Raw genomic sequence first — 21822 nt, forward strand, 5'->3', positions numbered from 1 at the left:
CGTGAAGCATAAATACCTCCAAAGATGGGACCCTTGGTACGGTTCAAACTTAACCGTTTAGCAATAATACAGCCCATATTAATAGTGTTATCGGAATATAAACCATGGACCAAAATGATAATATCAGGAACACTAAGGTTTCCACAGTTTCCGCAACCAATTAAGCAACGACTAGCAAATATAGCAAAGTAGCGTAAAACAGGAAAATGTATGCTAGTGATTCTTGCATCGGAAACCTTCCTGGTTTCCCCCCACAGTAATGGTGTCAATAAACCCGTCCACATCTTTACGATGTGGTTCATCTAAAGTACCCTCGAAGGGTATTTTGGAAACCTTGCAAAATTCATCTAGTGGCATCTTCTTAACAACATCATATAGGGGATCAATCGTAGTCCTTTCGATAAGTAAGAGTGTTGAACCCAACGAGGAGCAAAAGAAAATGACAAGTAGTTTTCAGCAAGGTATTCTCTGCAAGCATTGAAATTGTAAGTAGCAAGTAGTTTGATAGCAAGATAATTTTTAACGAGCAAGTAACAGTAACGGTAATAAAAGTGCAACAAGGTAGCCCAATCCTTTTGAGGCAAAGGACAGGACAAAATGGTCTCCTATGATAAGCAAAGCGTTCTTGAGGGTACACGGGAATTTCATCTAGTCACTTTCATCATGTTGGTTTGATTTGTGTTTGCTACTTTGATAATTTGATACGTGGGTGGACCGGTGCTTAGGTGCTGTTCTTACTTGAACAAACCTCCCACTTATGATTAACCCCCTCGCAAGCATCCGCAACTACAAGATAAGTTAAGATAAAATCTAACCATAGAATTAAACTTTTGGATCCAAATCAGTCCCTTACGAAGTAGCGCATAAACTATGGTTTAAGCTTCTGTCACTCTCGCAACCCATCATCTAATAACTACTCCACAAAGCATCCCCTTAGGCCCAAATATGGTGAAGTGTCATGTAGTCGACGTTCACATGACACCACTAAGGGAATCACAACATACATACCATCAAAATATCGAACACATATCAAATTCACATGATTACTTGCAACAAGATTTCTCCCGTGACCTCAAGAACAAAAGTAACTACTCACAAATAATAATCATGCTCAAGATCAAAGGGGTATTAAATAGCATAATGGATCTGAACATATAATGTTCCACCAAATAAACCATATAGTAATCAACTACAAGACGTAATCAACACTACTAGTCACCCACAAGCACCAATCTAAGGTTCTGGTACAAAGATTGAACACAAGAGATGAACTAGGGTGTGAGAGGAGATGGTGTTGTTGAAGATGTTGATGGAGATTTCCCTCCCCAAGATGGGAGAGTTGTTGGTGATGATGATGACGATGATTTCCCCCTCCGGGAGGGAAGTTCCCCTGGCGGAATCGCTCCACTAGAGGGCAAAAGTGCTCCTGCCCAAGTTCCGCCTCGAGACGGTGGCGTTTTGTCCCGAAAGTCCTCTCCTTATTTTTTCTAGGTCAAAATGACTTATATACCAGAAGAGGGGCACCGGAGGTGGACCGAGGAGGGCACAACCCACCAGGGCGCGCCTGGGCTCCCTTGCGCGCCCAGGTGGGTTGTGCCCACCTGGTGGGCCCCCGTGGTACTTATTTTCTCTAGTAGTTCTTATATATTCCATAAAAATTCTCTGTGAAGTTTTGATACGTCTCCAACGTATCTATAATTTTTGATTGTTCCATGCTATATTATATCCTGTTTTGAACATTATTGGGCTTTATTATACACTTTTATATTATTTTTGGGACTAACCTATTAACCGAAGGCCCAGCCCAGAATTGCTGTTTTTTTGCCTATTTTAGGGTTTCGCAAGAAAAGAATATCAAACGGAGTCCAAACGGAATGAAACCTTCAGATGAATTACTTTATGAAGCGATTCACGCTAGATCTTTGAATAAAAAGCATGATTGCAATGATTTTATTATAAATTCTATTTATGTAAATTGTGCTAATAATATGCAAAACCCTAAGCTTGGGGTTGCTAGTTTTGCTATGCCCTCTACTTGTTGCAATGATCATGATTGGGGTGATTCTTCTTATGATCTTGAAAATTTATTTAAGCTCCATGATGAATATGAGATTGATAATAGTGTTTGCAATATTATTGAAAGTGGGTTTTGAAGAGTGTCAACTTTAGATCCCACATATTTGGAAAATGTTCAATCTTATGAAATCTTTGATAAAAGTGGGTTTGGAGATGTCATGACTTTAGTTAATGTTAATCCCACTATTTTGGAAGAGTGTCAACTTTGCATGCATGTGGATCATGTTGAAAATATTTTATGTTATAGCTATTTTGTTGAATTTGCTTATGATCCTACATGTAATTATTACGAGAGAGGAAAATATGGTGGTAGAAATTTTCATGTTACTAAATTACCTCTCGTTATGTTGAGATTGCTATTGTTTCTTTCCACTTCCTTGCAGATGCTAGTTTTTGCTTCCGATGATAATTTGTTTGCCTATAAGATGCCTATGCATAGGAAGTATGTTAGACTTAGATGTGTTTGTCATGTGTTTTATGATGCTCTCTTTGTGCTTCAATTCTTGTCTTTCATGTGAGCATCATTGAAATATTATGCCTAGCTATAAGGCTTTAAAGAAAAGCGCTTGTTGGGAGACAACTCAATATTTTCCTTTCTGTTATTCAATAAATAATTTATCTAGCCTCTGTTTTGGTTGTTTTGTGTGTGTTTAATTAGTGTTTGTGCCAAGTAGGACCATTGGGAAGACTTGGGGAAAGTCTTTTTAATCTTGCTGTAAAAAACAGAAACTTTAGCACTCACGAGAACTGCTGTCATTTTTATTTGGAAAGTGATATTTAGTTAATTGTTTTTGTAGATTATTAACAGATAAATTCCTCACGTCCAGAAATTTATTCTAGAATTTTTGGGGTTCCAGATCTTGTGTTAGCTACAGATTACTACAGACTGTTCTGTTGTTGACAGATTCTGTTTTTCGTGTGTTGTTTGCTTATTTTGATGAATCTATGGCTAGTAAAATAGTTTATAGACCATAGAGAAGTTGGAATACAGTAGGTTTAACACCAATATAAATAAAGAATGAGTTCATTACAGTACCTTGAAGTGGTGTTTTGTTTTCTTTCGCTAACGGAGCTCACAGGATTTTCTACTTTAAGTTTTGTGTTGTGAAGTTTTCAAGTTTTGGGTAAAGATTTGATGGATTATGGAACAAGGAGTGGCAAGAGCCTAAGCTTGGGGATTACCATGGCACCCCCAATATAATCTAAGGACACATAAAAGCCAAAGCTTGGGGATGCCCCGGAAGGCATCCCCTCTTTCGTCTACTTCTATCGGTAACTTTACTTGGAGCTATATTTTTATTTACCACATGATATGTGTTTTGCTTGGAGCGTCTTGTATTATTTGAGTCTTTAATTGTTAGTTTTCCACAATCATCCTTGCTGCATACACATTTTTGAGAGAGACACTCATGATTCAGAGATTGTTAGAATACTCTATGTGCTTCACTTATATCTTTTGAGTTATATAGTTTTTGATCTAGTGCTTCACTTATATTTTTTAGAGCACGTTGGTAGATTTATTTTTTAGAAACTATTGTTCTCTCATGCTTCACTTAGATTATTTTTAGAGTCCTACAAAACAGTGTGGTAATTTTCTTTAATTATTTTAGGCATTCAAGATTAATAATAAAATTTTCTTATGAGTGTGTTGAATAATATGAGAAGTTTGAAACTTGATAATTGTTTTGAGATATGGAGATGGTGATATTAGAGTCATGCTAGTTGAGTAGTTGTGAATTTGAGAAATGCTTGTGTTAAAGTTTGTGATTCCCGTAGCATGCAGGTATGGTGAACCATTATGTGATGAAGTCGGAGCATGATTTATTTATTGATTGTCTTCCTTATGAGTGGTGGTCGGGGACGAGCGATGGTCTTTTCCTACCAATCTATCCCCCTAGGAGCATGCGCGTAATACTTTGCTTTGATAACTTGTAGATTTTTGCAATAAGTATATGAGTTCTTTATGACTAATGTTGAGTCCATGGATCATACGCACTCTCACACTTCCACAGTTGCTAGCCTCTCTAATACCACACACCTTTCGCAGGTATCATACACCCACCATATACCTTCCTCAAAACAGCCACCTTACCTACCTATCATGGCATTTCCATAGCCATTCCGAGATATATTGCCATACAACTTTCCACTGTTTTGTTTACTATGACACGCTCCATCATTGTCATATTGCTTTGCATGATCATGTAGTTGATATTGTATTTGTGGCAAAGCCACCATTCATAATTCTTTCATACATGTCACTCTTGATTCATTGCATATCCCGGTACACCGCCGGAGGCATTCACATAGAGTCATATTTTGTTCTAAGTATTGAGTTGTAATTGTTGAATTATAAGTAAATAAAAGTGCGATGATCATCATTTTTAGAGCATTGTCCCAAGTGAGGAAAGGATGATGGAGACTATGATTCCCCCACAAGTCGGGATGAGACTCCGGACGAAAAAACAAAAGCAAAAAAGAGGCCATAAATAAAATAGAAAAGGCCCAAATAAAAAAATATGAGAGAAAAAGAGAGAAGGGGCAATGCTACTATCCTTTTACCACACTTGTGCTTCAAAGTAGCACCATGATCTTCATGATAGAGAGTCTCCTATGTTATCACTTTCATATACTAGTGGGAATTTTTCATTATAGAACTTGGCTTGTATATTCCAATGATGGGCTTCCTCAAAATGCCCTAGGTCTTCGTGAGCAAGCGAGTTGGATGCACACCCACTTAGTTCATTTTGTTGAGCTTTCATACACTTATAGCTCTAGTGCATCCGTTGCATGGCAATCCCTACTCACTCACATTGATATCTATTGATGGGCATCTCCATAGCCCGTTGATACGCCTAGTTGATGTGAGACCATCTTCTCCTTCCTTTTGTCTTCTCCACAACCACCATTCTATTCCACCTATAGTGTTATGTCCATGGCTCATGCTCATGTATTGCGTGAAGATTGAAAAAGTTTGAGAACACCAAAAGTATGAAACAATTGCTTGGCTTGTCATCGGGGTTGTGCATGATTTAAATACTTTGTGTGGTGAAGATGGAGCATAGCCAGACTATATGATTTTGTAGGGTTAACTTTCTTTGGCCATGTTATTTTGAGAAGACATAATTGCTTAGTTAGTATGCTTGAAGTATTATTATTTCTATGCCAATATTAAACTTTTGTCTTGAATCTTTCGGATCTGAATATTCATACCACAATTAAGAGAATTACATTGAAATTATGCCAAGTAGCATTCCACATCAAAAATTCTATTTTTATCATTTACCTACTCGAGGACGAGCAGGAATTAAGCTTGGGGATGCTTGATACGTCTCCAACGTATCTATAATTTTTGATTGTTCCATGCTATATTATATCCTATTTTGAACATTATTGGGCTTTATCATACACTTTTATATTATTTCTGGGACTAACCTATTAACCGGAGGCCCAGCCCAGAATTGCTGTTTTTTTGCCTATTTTAGGGTTTCGCAAGAAAAGAATATCAAACGGAGTCCAAAGGGAATGAAACCTTCGGGAACGTGATTTTCGGAACGAACATGATCCAGGAGACTTGGACCCTACGTCAAGCAACCAACAGGGAAGCCACGAGGTAGGGTGCGCGCCTACCCCCCAGGCGCGCCCTCCTCCCTCGTGGGCCCCCTATTGCTCCACCGATGTACTCCTTCCTCCTATATATACCTACGTACCCCCAAACTACCAGATACGGAGCCAAAACCCTAATTCCACCGCCGGAACTTTCTGTATCCATGAGATCCCATCTTGGGGCCTGTTTCGGAGCTCCACCGGAGGAGGCATCGATCACGGAGGGCTTCTACATCAACACCATAGCCCCTCCGATGAAGTGTGAGTAGTTTACTTCAGACCTACGGGTCCATAGTTATTAGCTAGATGGCTTCTTCTCTCTTTTTGGATCTCAATACAATGTTCTCCCCCTCTCTCGTGGAGACCTATTCAATGTAATCTTCTTTTGTGGTGTGTTTGTTGAGACTGATGAATTGTGGGTTTATGATCAAGTTTATCTATGAACAACATTTGAATTTTTTCTGAATTCTTTTATGTATGATTGGTTATCTTTGCAAGTCTCTTCGAATTATCAGTTTGGTTTGGCCTACTAGATTGATCTTTCTTGCAATGGGAGAAGTGCTTAGCTTTGGGTTCAATCTTGCAGTGTCCTTTCCCAGTGACAGTAGGGGCAGCAAGGCACGTATTGTATTGTTGCCATCGAGGATAACAAGATGGGTTTTATATCATATTGCATGAGTTTATCCCTCTAGATCATGTGATCTTGCTTAAAGCGTTACTCTGTTCTTATGAACTTAATACTCTAGATGCATGCTGGATAGCGGTCGATGTGTGGAGTAATAGTAGTAGATGCAGGGAGGAGTCGGTCTACTTGTCTCAGACATGATGCCTATATACATGATCATACCTAGATATTCTCATAACTATGCTCAATTCTGTCAATTGCTCAACACTAATTTGTTCACCCACCGTAATACTTATGCTCTCGAGAGAAGCCACTAGTGAAACCTATGGCCCCCGGGTCTATTCTCCATTATATCAATCTTCCAATACTTAGTTATTTTTATTGCTTTCTATTTTACTTTGCATCTTTATCATAAAAATACCAAAAATATCATCTTATCATATCTATTAGATCTCACTCTCGTAAGTGACCGTGTAGGGATTGACAACCCCTTATCGCGTTGGTTGCGAGGATTTATTTGTTTGTGTAGGTGTGAGGGACTCGCCCGTGCCCTCCTACTGGATTGATACCTTGGTTCTCAAAAATAGAGGGAAATACTTACGCTCCTTTACTGCATCACCCTTTCCTCTTCAAGGGAAAACCAACGCAGTGCTCAAGAGGTAGCAAGTTTCAGCTCATTTGGAGTTGTGCAGAATAGGTAGCGTGTCGTAGCTTTTTTAGGTCTAGAATTCGAGTTGCCGGTATTCTCCCTCTTTGTGTGAACCTTGCATATTATGAGAGAAAAGGAATTAGAATTACTCCAAAAAGCATTATTATGCATAAAAACATTATAAATAACAGTAGGTGAACATGATGCAAAATGGACGTATCACGGGCCATCAACTCCCGCGCAGCCGTGGGCATACCCAGGTGGACTGTGCTGGGATCTGGCAGTTGGGGAACACATTATTTCAAAAAAAATCCTACGGTCACGCAAGATCTATCTAGGATATACAAGGAAACTAGAGGGGAGAGTGTGTCTACGTACCCTTGTAAACCGAAAGCGGAAGCGTTAAGTAACATGGTTTGATGTAGTCGAACGTCTTCATGATCCAACCGATCAAGTACCGAACGCACGGCACCTCCGCGATCTACACACGTTCAGCTCGGTGACGTCCCTTGTACTCTTGATCCAGTTGAGGCCGAGAGAGAGAGAGAGAGTTTCCTCAGCATAACTGCGTGATGATGGTGATGATGAAGTTACTGACGCAGGGCTTTGCCTAAGCACTACAACAATTTGACCGAGGTGGAAATCTATGGAGGGGGGCACCGCACATGGCTAAGACAACTGTCAACTTGTGTGTTCTAGGGTGCCCCTATCCCCATATATAAAGGAGCAAGGGGGGAGGCCGGCTGGCCCTCATGGGGCGTGCCCCAAGTAGGATTCCTACTAGGAATAGGAATCCTATTCCTAGTAGGTTTCCAACAAGGGAAGAGAGGGGGAAGGAAGGAGAGGGAGAAGGAAAGGGAGGGGGGCGCTGCCCCCTCCTAGTCCAATTCAGACTCCTCAGGGGGCAGCCCTAGGGCCCTCTCTCTCTCTCTCGCACACAAGGCCCATGTTGGCCCATTAGTTCCCCTGGGGTTTCCGATAACCCCCCTACACTCCGATATTTATCCGGTGACCCCGGAATTCATCCGGTGTCCGAATAACATCGTCCAATATATCAATCTTTATGTCTCGACCATTTTGAGACTCCTCTTTATGTCCGTGATCACATCCGGGACTCCGAACTACCTTCAGTACATCAAAACACATAAACTCATAATACCGATCGTCATCAAACGTTAAGCGTGCAGACCCTACGGGTTCGAGAACTATGTAGACATGACCGAGAATCATCTCCGATCAATAACCAATAGCGGAACCTAGATGCTCACGTTGGTTCCTACATATTCTACGAAGATCTTTATCGGTCAAACCGCATAACAACATACGTTGTTCACTTTGTCATCTGTATGTTACTTGCCCGAGATTCGATCGTCGGTATCATCATACCTAGTTCAAACTTGTTACTGGCAAGTCTCTTTACTCGTTCTGTAATGCAATATCCCACAACTAACTCATTAGTCACATTGCTTGCAAGGCTTATAGTGATGTGCATTACCGAGAGGGCCCAGAGATACCTCTCCGATACGCGGAGTGAAAAATCCTAATCTCGATGTATGCCAACTCAACAAACACCATTGGAAACACCTGTAGAGCACCTTTATAGTCACCCAGCTACGTTGTGACATTTGATAGCGCACTATGTGTTCCTCCAGTATTCGGGAGTTGCATAATCTCGTAGTCATAGCAACATGTATAAGTCATGAAGAAAGCAATAGCAATAAACTAAACGATCATAGTGCTAAGCTAACAGATGGGTCTAGTCCATCACATCATTCTATAATGATGTGATCCCGTTTATCAAATGACAACACATGTCCATGGCTAGGAAACTTAACCATCTTTGATTAACGAGCTAGTCAAGTGGAGGCATACTAGGGACACTCTGTTTGTCTATGTATTCACACATGTATAAGTTTCTGGTTAATACAATTCTAGCATGAATAATAAAAAATTATCATGATATAAGGAAATATAAATAACAACTTTATTATTGCCTCTAGGGCATATTTCCTTTAGTCTCCCACTTGCACTAGAGTCAATAATCTAGTTCACATCGTCATGTGATTTCACACCAATAGTTCACATCTTTATGTGATTAGTTCACATCTTCATGTGATTAATACCAAAGGGTTTACTAGAGTCAATAATCTAGTTCACATTGCTATGTGATTAACACCCAAAGAGTGATCATGTTTTGCTTGTGAGAGAAGTTTAGTCTATGGCTCTGCAACATTCAGATCTGTATGTATTTTGTAGATTTCTATGTCTACAATACTCTGCATGGAGCTACTCTAGCTAATTGCTCCCACTTTCGATATGTATCTAGATCGAGACTTAGAGTCATCTAGATCGGTGTAAAATGTTTGCATCGACGTAACTCTTTACGACGAACTCTTTTATCACCTCCATAATGAAGAAAAATTTCCTTAGTCCTCTAAGGACAATTTTGACCGCTGTCCAGTGATCTACTCCTAGATCACTATTGTACCCCCTTGCCAAAATCATGCTAAGGTATACAATAGGTCTGGTACACAGCATAGCATACTTTATAGAACCTATGACTGAGGCATCGAGAATGACTTTTCATTCTCTTTCTATTTCCTGCCATGGCCGGGTTTTGAGTCTTTACTCAATTTCACACCTTACAACTCAGGCAAGAACTCCTTCTTTGACTGGTCCATTTTGAACTCCTTCAAAAATATTATCAAGGTATGTAGTCATTGTAAGTCTTATCAAGCGTTTTGATCTATCTTTATAAATCTTGATGCCCAATATGTAAGTAGCTTTACAGGTAATTCTTTCTTTGAAAAACTCCGTTCAAATTCTCCTTTATGCTTTTCAGAAAATTCTACATCATTTCCGATTAACAATATGCCATTCACATATACTTATCAGAAAGGTTGTAGTGTTCCCACTCACTTTCTTGTAAATACAGGCTTCACCGTAAGTCTGTATAAAACTATATGCTTTGATCAACTCATCAAAGCATATATTCCAACTCCGAGATGCTTGCACTAGTCCATAGATGGATTATTGGAGCTTGTACACTTTGTTAGTATCTTTAGGATTGACAAAACCTTCTGGCTGCATCATATACAACTCTTCTTTAATAAATCCATTAAGGAATGTAGTTTTGATATCCATTTGCCAGATTTCATAAAAGGCGGCAACTGCTAACATGATTCAGACAGACTTTTAAGCATCGATACAAGTGAGAAAATCTCATCGTAGTCAACACCTTGAACTTGTCGAAAACCTTTTGCGACAATTCGAGCTTTGTAGATAGTAACACTACTATCAGTGTCCGTCTTCTTGTTGAAGATCCATTTATTCTGAATGGCTCACCGATCATCGGGCAAGTCAATCAAAGTCTATACTTTGTTCTCATACATGGATCCCATCTCAGATTTCATGGCCTTAAGCCATTTCGCGGAATCTGGGCTCATCATCGCTTCCTCATAGTTCGTAGGTTCATCATGGTCTAGTAACATGACTTCCAGAATAGGGTTACCGTACCACTCTGGTGCAGAACTTACTCTGGTTGACCTATGAGGTTCGGTAGTAACTTGATCTAAAGTTTCATGATCATCATCATTAACTTCCTCACAAATTGGTGTAGGCATCACTGGAACTGATTTCTGTGATGAACTACTTTCCAATTCGGGAGAAGGTACAATTACCTCATCAAGTTCTACTTTCCTCCCACTCACTTCTTTCGAGAGAAACTCCTTCTCTATAAAGGATCCACTCTTAACAACAAAGATCTTGCCTTCGAATCTGTGATAGAAGGTGTACCCAACAGTTTCTTTTGGGCATCCTATGAAGACGCACTTCTCCAATTTGGGTTTGAGCTTATCAGGCTGAAACTTTTCCACATAAGCATCGCAACCCCAAACTTTAAGAAATGACATGTTAGGTTTCTTGCTAAACCACAGTTCATACAGTGTCATCTCAATAGATTTTAGACGGTGCCCTATTTAACATGAATGCAGTTGTCTCTAATGCATAACCCCAAAACGATAGTGGTAAATCGGTAATAGACATCATAGATCGCACCATATCTAATAAAGTACGATTATGACGTTCGGACACACCATTACGCTGTGGTGTTCCAGGTGGCGTGAGTTGCGAAACTATTTGACATTGTTTCAACTGAAGGCCAAACTCGTAACTCAAATATTTCGTCTCCACGATCAGATCATAGAAACTTTATTTTGTTCTTACGATGATTCTCCACTTCACTCTCAAATTCTTTGAACTTTTCAAATGTTTTAGACTTGTGTTTCATTAAGTATATATACTCATATCTGCTCAAATCATTTGTGAAGGTCAGAAAATAACGATACCAGCCGCGAGCCTCAACACTCGTCGGACCGCATACATCGGTATGTATTATTTCCAATAAGTCAGTGGCTCGCTCCATTGTTCTGGAGAACGGAGTCTTAGTCATCTTGCCCATGAGGCATGGTTCGCAAGCATCAAATGATTCATAATCAAGTGATTCCAAAAGTCCTTCCGCATGGAGTTTCTTCATGCGCTTTACACCTATATGACCTAAACGGCAGTGCCACAAGTATGTTGCACTATCATTATCAACTTTGCATCTTTTGGCATCAATATTATGAATATGTGTATCACTATGATCGAGATTCAATAAACCATTTATATTAAGTGTATGACCATAGAAGGTTTTATTTATGTAAACAGAACAACAATTATTCTTTGACTTAAATGAATAACCGTATTGCAATAAACATGATCGAATCATATTCATGCTCAACGCAAACACCAAATAACATTTATTTCAGGTTCAACACTAATCCCTAAGGTAAAAGGAGTATGCGATGGTGATCTTATCAACCTTGCAATCATTTCCAAGACACATCGTCACCTTGCCCTTAACTAGTCTCTGTTCATTTTGCAACTCCTGTTTCAAGTTACTAATCTTAGCAACTGAAACGGTGTCAAATACCCTGGGGTTACTATGAACACTAGTAAAGTACACATCAATAACATGTATATCAAATATACTTTTGTTCACTTTGCCATCCTTCTTATCCGCCAAGTATTTGGGGTAGTTCCGCTTCCAGTTGATATGTCTCCAACGTATCGATAATTTTTTATTGTTCCATGCTATTATATTATCTGTTTTGGATGTTAATGAGCTTTATTATACACTTTTATATTATTTTTGGGACTAACCTATTAACCCAAGGCCCAGTGCAAATTGCTATTTTTTTGCCTATTTCAGTGTTTCGCAGAAATGGAATACCAGACGGAGTCCAGACGGAATGAAACCTTCGGGAGTGTGATTTTTGGAACAAACGTGATCCAGAGGACTTGGAGTGGACGTCAAGAAACGAATGAGGCGGCCACGAGGCAGGGGGCACGCCTACCCCCTTGGGCGCGCCCTCCTCCCTCATGGGCCCCTCGTGGCTCCACCGACCTACTTCTTCCTCCTATATATACCTACGTACCCCGAAAACATCCAGGAGCACCATGAAAACCCATTTCCACCGTCGCAACCTTTTGTACCCAAGAGATCCCATCTTGGGGCCTGTTCTGAAGCTCCGTCGGAGGGGGCATCGATCACGGAGGGCTTCTACATCAACACCATAGCCTCTCTGATGATGTGTGAGTAGTTTACCTCAGACCTTCGGGTCCATAGTTATTATCTAGATGGCTTCTTATCTCTCTTTGGAGTTCAATACAAAGTTCTCCTCGATCTTCTTGGAGATCTATTCGATGTAACTCTTTTTGCAGTGTGTTTGTCGAGATCTCATGAATTGTCGGTTTATGATCAAGATGATCTATGAACAATATTTGAATCTTCTCTTAATCCTTTTATGTATGATTGGTTATCTTTGCAAGTCTCTTTGAATTATCAGTTTGGTTTGTCCTACTAGATTGATATTTCTTTCAATGGGAGAAGTGCTTAGCTTTGGGTTCAATCTTGTGGTGGTCGATCCCAGTGATAGAAAGGGAAATGACACATATTGTATTGTTGCCATCGAGGATAAAAATATGGGGTTTATATCATATTGCTTGAGTTTATCCCTCTACATCATGTCATCTTACCTAATGCATTACTCTCTTCTTATGAACTTAATACTCTAGATGCATGCTGGATAGCGGTCGATGTGTGGAGTAATAGTAGTAGATGCAGAATTGTTTCGGTCTACTTGTCACGGATGTGATGCCTATATACATGATCATGCCTAGATACTTCATAATTATGCACTTTTCTATCAATTGCTCAACAGCAATTTGTTCACCCACCATAATACTTATGCTATCTTGAGAGAAGCCACTAGTGAAACCTATGGCCCCCGGGTCTATTTTCCATCATATAAGTTTCCAATCTACTTTTACTTTGCAATCTTTACTTTCAATCTATATCATAAAAATACCAAAAATATTTATCTTATTATTATTACCTCTATCAGATCTCACTGTCGTAAGTGACTGTGAAGGGATTGACAACCCCTTTATCGCGTTGGTTGCGAGGTTCTTATTTGTTTGTAGGTACGAGGTGACTCGCACGTGGTCTCCTACTAGATTGTTACCTTGGTTCTCAAAAACTGAGGGAAATACTTACGTTGCTTTGTTGCATCACCCTTTCCTCTTCAAGGGGAAACCAAGGCATGCTCAAGAGGTAGCAAGAAGGATTTCTAGCGTTGTTGCCGGGGAGATCTACGCCAAGTCAAGACATACCAAGTACCCATCACAACTCTTATCCCTCACATTACATTATTTGCCATTTGCCTCTCATTTTCCTCTCCTCCACTTCACCCTTGCCATTTTATTCGCCCTCTTTTTCCGTTCGCCTCTTTTTCGCTTGCTTCTTGTTTGCTTATGTGTTGGATTGCTTGCTTGTCACGATGGCTCAAGATAATACTAAATTGTGTGACTTTTCCAATACCAACAATAATGATTTTATTAGCACTCTGATTGCTCCTCTTACCGATGCTGAATCTTGTGAAATTAATACTGCTCTGCTAAATCTTGTCATGAAAGATCCATTTTCTGTCCTTCCTAGTGATGATGCCTCTACCCATCTAAACAACTTTGTTGATTTGTGTGATATGCAAAAGAAGAAATATGTGGATAATGGTACCGTTAAACTGAAGCTATTTCCGTTTTCGCTTAGAGATCGTGCTAAAGCTTGGTTTTCGTCTTTGCCTAAAAATAGTATTGATTCATGGAATAAGTGCAAAGATGCTTTTATCTCTAAATATTTTCCTCCCGCTAAGATCATCTCTCTTAGAAACGATATTATGAATTTTAAGCAACTTGATCATGAGCATGTTGCACAAGCTCGGGAGAGAATAAAATTAATGATACATAATTGCCCTACTCATGGTTTGAATTCATGGATGATTATACAAAAAATTTATGCCGGATTGAATTTTGCTTCTAGAAATCTTTTAGATTCGGCCATAGGAGGCACTTTTATGGAAATCACTTTAGGAGAAGCTACCAAAATCCTAGATAATATTATGGTTAATTATTCTCAATGGCACACCGAAAGATCTACTAGTAAAAAAATTCATGCAATTGAAGAGATTAATGTTTTGAGTGGAAAGATGGATGAACTTATGAAATTGTTTTCTAATAAGAATGCTCCTACTGATCCTAATGATATGCCTTTGTCTAATTTGATTGAGAATAATAATGAATCTATGAATGTGAATTTTGTTGGTAGGAACAATTTTGGTAATAACGCGTATAGAGGTAATTTTAATTCTAGGCCGTTTCCTAGTAATTCCTCTAGTAATTATGGTAATTCCTACAAAAGTTCTTATGGAAATTATAACAAGATGCCCTCTGATTTTGAATCTAGTATTAAAGAATTTATTAGTTCGCAAAAGAGTTTCAATGCTTTGATTGAAGAAAAATTGCTTAAGATTGATGAGTTGGCTAGGAACATGGATAAAATTTCTCTTGATGTTGATTCCTTGAAACTTAGATCTATTCCACCTAAGCATGATATCAATGAGTCTCTCAAAGACATGAGCATTTCCATTGATGAGTGCAAAGAAAGAACCGCTAGGATGCGTGCTAAAAAAAGATTGCTTTAAGCAAGCGTGTTCTTCTAGTTTTCATGATAATAAGGATGAATATCTAAAAGTAATTGATGTGTCCCCTACTAAATCTTTGTTTTGCAATATGAATCTTGATAATGATGGGACTGGAGATGAGTCAACTTTAGTTAAAAGGCGTCCCAATGATTCGTAGTTTTTAGATCTTGATGCAAAATTTGGTAAAAGTGGGATGGAAGAGGTCAAAACTTTAGATAGCAATGAACCCACTATCTTGGATTTCAAGGAATTTAATTATGATAATTGTTATTTAATATATTGTATTTCCTTGTTGCAATCCGTGCTAAATTCTCCTCATGCTTATAGTCGAAATAAAGATTTTACCAAACATATCGTTGATGCTTTAATGCAATCCTATTAAGAAAAGCTTGAATTGGAAGTTTCTATCCCTAGAAAACTTTATGATGAGTGGGAACCTACTATTAAAATTAAAATTAAATATTATTAATGCTATGCTTTGTGTGATTTGGGTGCTAGTGTTTCCACGATCCCAAAAACTTTGTGTGATTTGCTAGGTTTCCGTGAATTTGATGATTGTTCTTTAAACTTGCACCTTGTGGATTCCACCATTAAGAAACCTATGGGAAGAATTAATGATGTTCTTATTGTTGCAAATAGGAATTATGTGCCCGTAGATTTCATTGTTCTTGATATAGATTGCAATCCTTCATGTTCTATTATTCTTGGTAGACCTTTCCTTAGAACGATTGGTGCAACTATTGATATGAAAGAAGGGAATACTAGATTCCAATTTCCATTAAGGAAAGGCATGGAATAATTTCCTAGAAAGAAAATAAAATTACCTTATGAATCTATTATGAGAGCTACTTATGGATTGCATGCCAAAGATGGCAATACCTAGATCTATCCTTGCCTTTATGCCTAGCTAGGGGCGTTAAACGATAGCGCTTGTTGGGAGGCAACCCAATTTTATTGTTGTTCCTTGCTTTTTGGTTCTGTTTAGTAATAAATAATTTATCTAGCCTCTATTATGGTTGTGTTTTTTGTGTTTAATTAGTGCTTGTGCCAAGTAGAACCTTTGGGAAGACTTGGGGAAAGTCTTCGCGATCTTGCTGTAAAAAACAGAAACTTTAGCGCTCACGAGAAGCTACAATTTTTAACTAGAGAGTGCTATTTAGTTGATTAGTTTTTCAGATGATTAATAGATAAATTCCTCACGTCCAGAAATTTATTTTAGAATTTTTGGGATTCCAGAACTATGCGTTTGATACATATTACTACAGTTGTTCTGTTTTTGACAGATTCTGTTTTTCATGTGTTTTTTTGCTTATTTTGATGAATCTATGGCTAGTAATGGAGTTTATAAACCATAGATAAGTTGGAATACAATAGGTTTAACACCAATATAAATAAATAATGAGTTCATTACAGTACCTTGAAGTGGTGTTTTGTTTTCTTTCGCTAACTAAGCTCATGAGATTTTTTACTTTAAGTTTTGTGTTGTGAAGTTTTCAAGTTTTGGGTAAAGATTTGATGGATTATGGAACAAGGAGTGGCAAGAGCCTAAGATTGGAGATTCCCAAGGCAACCCAAGTTAAAATCCAAGGACAACCAAAAGCCTAAGCTTTGGGATGCCCCGGAAGGCATCCCCTCTTTTGTCTTCGTTCATCGGTAACTTTACTTGGAGCTATATTTTTATTCACCACATGATATGTGTTTTGCTTGGAGCGTCTTGTATGATTTGAGTCTTTGCTTCTTAGTTTACCATAATCATCCTTGCTGTACACACCTTTTGAGAGAGACACACATGAATCGGAATTTATTAGAATACTCTATGTGCTTCACTTATATCTTTTGAGTTAAACAATTTTGCTCTAGTGCTTCGCTTATATCTTTTAGAGCACGGTGGTGGTTTTATTTAATAGAAATTATTGATATCTCATGCTTCACTTATATTATTTTGAGAGTACTTTAGAACAACATGGTAATTTGCTTTGGTTAAAAATTAGTCCTAATATGATAGGCATCCAAGATGGGTATAATAAAAACTTTCATAAAAGTGCATTGAATACTATGAGAAGTTTGATACTTGATAATTGTTTTGAGATATGGAGATGGTGATATTAGAGACATTCTAGTTGAGTAGTTGTGAATTTGATAAATACTTGTGTTGAAGTTTGTGATTCCCGTAGCATGCAGGTATGGTGAACCGTTATGTGATGAAGTCGGATCATGATTTATTTATTTATTGTCTTCCTTATGAGTGGCGGTCGAGAACGAGCGATGGCCTTTTCCTACCAATCTATCCCCCTAGGAGCATGCGCGTAGTACTTTGTTTCGATAACTAATAGATTTTTGCAATAAGTATGTGAGTTCTTTATGAATAATGTTGAGTCCATGGATTATACGCACTCTCACCCTTCCACCATTGCTAGCCTCTCTATTACCGCGCATTTTTCGCCGGTATCATACACCGACCATATACCTTCCTCAAAACAGCCACCAGACCTACCTATTATGGCATTTCCATAGCCATTCCGAGATATATTGCCATGCAACTTACCACTGTTCTGTTTATTATGACACTTTCATCATTGTCATATTGCCTTGCATGATCATGTAGTTGACATCGTGTGTATGGCAAAGCCACTGTTCATAATTTTTTCACACATGTCACTCTTGATTCATTGCATATCCCGGTACATCGCCGGAGGTATTCACATAGAGTCATATTTTGTTATAAGTATTGAGTTGTAATTATTGAGTTGTAAGTAAAAAGAAGTGTTATGATCATCATTATTAGAGCATTGTCCCAGTGAGGAAAGGATGATGGAGACTATGATTCCCCCACAAGTCGAGATGATATTCCGGACGAAAAAATAGAGAAAAAAGAGGCCATAAAAAAGAGGAAAAGGCCCAAATAAAAAAATGAGAGAAAAAGAGAGAAGGGGCAATGCTACTATCCTTTTACCACACTTGTGCTTCAAAGTAACACCATGATCTTCATGATAGAGAGTCTCCTATGTTGTCACTTTCATAAACTAGTGGGAATTTTACATTATAGAACTTGTCTTGTATATTCCAATGATGGGCTTCCTCAAAATTGTCCTAGGTCTTCGTGAGCAAGCAAGTTGGATGCACACCCACTTAGTTTCTTTTGTTGAGCTTTCGTATAATTATAGCTCTAGTGCATCTGTTGCATGGCAATTCCTACTCACTCACATTGATATATATTGATGGGCATCTCCAAAGCCCATTGATACGCCTAGTTGATGTGAGACTATCTTCTCCTTTTTGTCTTCTCCACAAACACCATTCTATTCCACCTATAGTTCTATGTCCATGGCTCACGCTCATGTATTGTATGAAGATTGAAAAAGTTTGAGAACACCAAAAGTATGAAACAATTGCTTGGCTTGTCATCGGGGTTGTGCATGATTTAATATTTTGTGTGATGAAGATAGAGCATAGTCAGACTATATGATTTTGTAGGGATAACTTTCTTTGGCCATGTTATTTTGAGAAGACATGATTGTTTTGTTAGTATGCTTGAAGTATTATTATTTTTATGTCAATATTAAACTTTTACCTTGAATCTTTCGGATCTGAACATTCATGCCACAATAAAGAAAATTACATTGAGAAATATGTTAGGAAGCATTCCACATCAAAAATTCTGTTTTTATCATTTACCTACTCGAGGACGAGCGGGAATTAAGCTTGGGGATGCTTGATACGTCTCCAACGTATCTATAATTTTTGATTGTTCCATGCTATTATATTATCTGTTTTGGATGCTAACGGGCTTTATTATACACTTTTATATTATTTTTGGGACTAAGCTATTAACCCAAGGCCCAGTGCAAATTGCTGTTTTTTTGCCTATTTCAGTGTTTCGCGGAAAGGGAATACCAAACGAAGTCCAAACGGAATGAAACCTTCGAGAGCGTGATTTTTGGAACAAACGTGATCCAGAGGACTTGGAGTGGACGTCAAGAAACGAACGAGGTGGCCACAAGGCAGGGGGCGCGCCTACCCCCCCTGGTGCACCCTCCCCCTCGTAGGCCCCTCGTGGCTCCACCGACCTACTTCTTCCTCCTATATATACCTACGTACCCTGAAAACATCCAGGAGCACCACGAAAACCTGTTTCCACCACCGCAACCTTTTGTACCCGAGAGATCCCATCTTGGGGCCTGTTCTGGAGCTCCACCGGAGGAGGCATCGATCACGGAGGGCTTCTACATCAACACCATAGCCTCTCCGATGATGTGTGAGTAGTTTACCTCAGACCTTCGGGTCCATAGTTATTAGCTAGATGGCTTCTTCTCTCTCTTTGGATCTCAATACAAAGTTCTCCACGATCTTCTTGGAGATCTATTCGATGTAAGTCTTTTTGCGGTGTGTTTGTTGAGATACGATGAATTGTGGGTTTATGATCAAGATTATCTATGAACGATATTTGAATCGTCTCCAAATTCTTTTATGTATGATTGGTTATCTTTGCAAGTCTCTTTGAATTATCAGTTTGGTTTGGCCTACTAGATTGATCTTTCTTGAAATGGGAGAAGTGCTTAGCTTTGGATTCAATCTTGCAGTGCTCGATCCTAGTGACAGAAAGGGAAACGACACGTATTGTATTGTTGCCATCGAGGATAAAAAGATGGGGTTTATATCATATTGCTTGAGTTTATCCCTCTACATCATGTCATCTTACCTAATGCATTACTCTGTTCTTATGAACTTAATACTCTAGATGCATGCTGGATAGCGGTCGATGTGTGGAGTAACAGTAGTAGATGCAGAATCGTTTCGGTCTACTTGTCACGGACGTGATGCCTATATACATGATCATGCCTAGATACTCTCATAATTATGCACTTTTCTATCAATTGCTCGACAGTAATTTGTTCACCCACCGTAATACTTATGCTATCTTGAGAGAAGCCACTAGTGAAACCTATGGCCAACGGGTCTATTTTCCATCATATAAGTTTCCAATATACTTTTACTTTGCAATCTTTACTTTCAATCTATATCATAAAAGTACCAAAAATATTTATCTTATTATTATTATCTCTATGAGATCTCACTCTCGTAAGTGACCGTGAAGGGATTGACAACCCCTTTATCGCGTTGGTTGCGAGGTTCTTATTTGTTTGTGTAGGTACGAAGTGACTCGCACGTGGTCTCCTACTAGATTGATACCTTGGTTCTCAAAAACTGAGGGAAATACTTACGCTGCTTTGTTGCATCACCCTTGCCTCTTCAAGGGAAAACCAACTCATGCTCAAGAGGTAGCACCAGTGACCATTCCCTTTGCAGTCGAAGCACTCAGTTTTAGGCTTAGGTCTAGCTTGGGGCTTCTCACGGGAGTGGCAACTTGCTTGCCATTCTTCTTGAAGTTCCCTGTCATTCCCTTACCCTTTTACTTGAAACTAGTGGTCTTGTCAACCATCAACACTTGATGCTTTTTCTTGATTTCTACCTTCGCCAATTTCAGCATCGTGAAGAGCTTGGGAATCGTTTCCGTTATCCCTTGCATATTATAGTTCACTATGAAGTTATAGTAACTTGGTGATAGTGACTAGAGAACTCTGTCAATCACTATCTTATCCGGAATATTAACTCCCACTTGATTCAAGTGATTGTAGTACTCAGACATTCTGAGCACATGCTCACTAGCTGAGCTATTCTCCTCCATCTTATAGGCAAAGTACTTGTCGGAGGTCTCATACCTCTTAACACAGGCATGAGTCTGAAATACCAATTTCAGCTCTTGGAACATCTCATATGCTCTGTGGAGTTCAAAATGTTTTTGAAGTCCCAGTTCTAAACCATAAAGGATGGCGCACTAAACTATCAAGTAGTCATCATACTGAGCTTATAAATGTTCATAACGTCTGCATCTGCTCCTGCAAAAGGTCCGTCACCTAGCGGTGCATCAAGGACATAATTCTTCTGTGCAGCAATGAGGATAATCCTCAGATCACGGATCCAGTCCGCATCATTGCTACTATTATCTTTCAACATAGTTTTCTCTAGGAACATATCATAAATAAAACAGGGAAGCTATACACGAGCAATTGATCTACAACATATATAAGCAAATACTATCAGGACTAAAATCATGATAAATTTAAGTTCAATTAATCATATTAGTTAAGAACTCCCACTTAGATAGACATCCCTCTAATCATCTAAGTGATCACGTGATCCATATCAACTAAACCATGTCCGATCATCACGTGAGATGGAGTAGCTTTCAATGGTGAACATCACTATGTTGATCATATCTACTATATGATCCACGCTCGACCTTTCGGTCTCAGTGTTCCGAGGCCATATCTGCATATGCTAGGCTCGTCAAGTTTAACCCGAGTATTCTGCGTGTGCAAAACTGGCTTGCACCCGGTATGTGAACGTATAGCTTATCACACCCGATCATCACATGGTGTCTCGGCACGACGAACTGTAGCAACGGTGCATACTCAGGGAGAACACTTGTACCTTGAAATTTAGTGAGAGATCATCTTATAATGCTACCGCCGTACTAAGCAAAATAAGATGCATAAATGGTAAACATCACATGCAATCAAATAAGTGATATGATATGGCCATCATCATTTTGTGCCTTTTGATCGCCATCTCCAAAGCACCGTCATGATCACCATCGTCACCGGCTTGACATCTCCATCGAAGTATCGTTGTCGTCTCGCCAGCAATTGCTTCCATGACTATCGCTACCGCTTAGTGATAAAGTAAGGCAATTACATGGCGATTGCATTTCATACAATAAAGCG

Source organism: Triticum dicoccoides, chromosome 1A, assembly GCF_002162155.2.
Source record: "Triticum dicoccoides isolate Atlit2015 ecotype Zavitan chromosome 1A, WEW_v2.0, whole genome shotgun sequence".
In the NCBI taxonomy this organism is placed as follows: Eukaryota; Viridiplantae; Streptophyta; class Magnoliopsida; order Poales; family Poaceae; genus Triticum; species Triticum dicoccoides.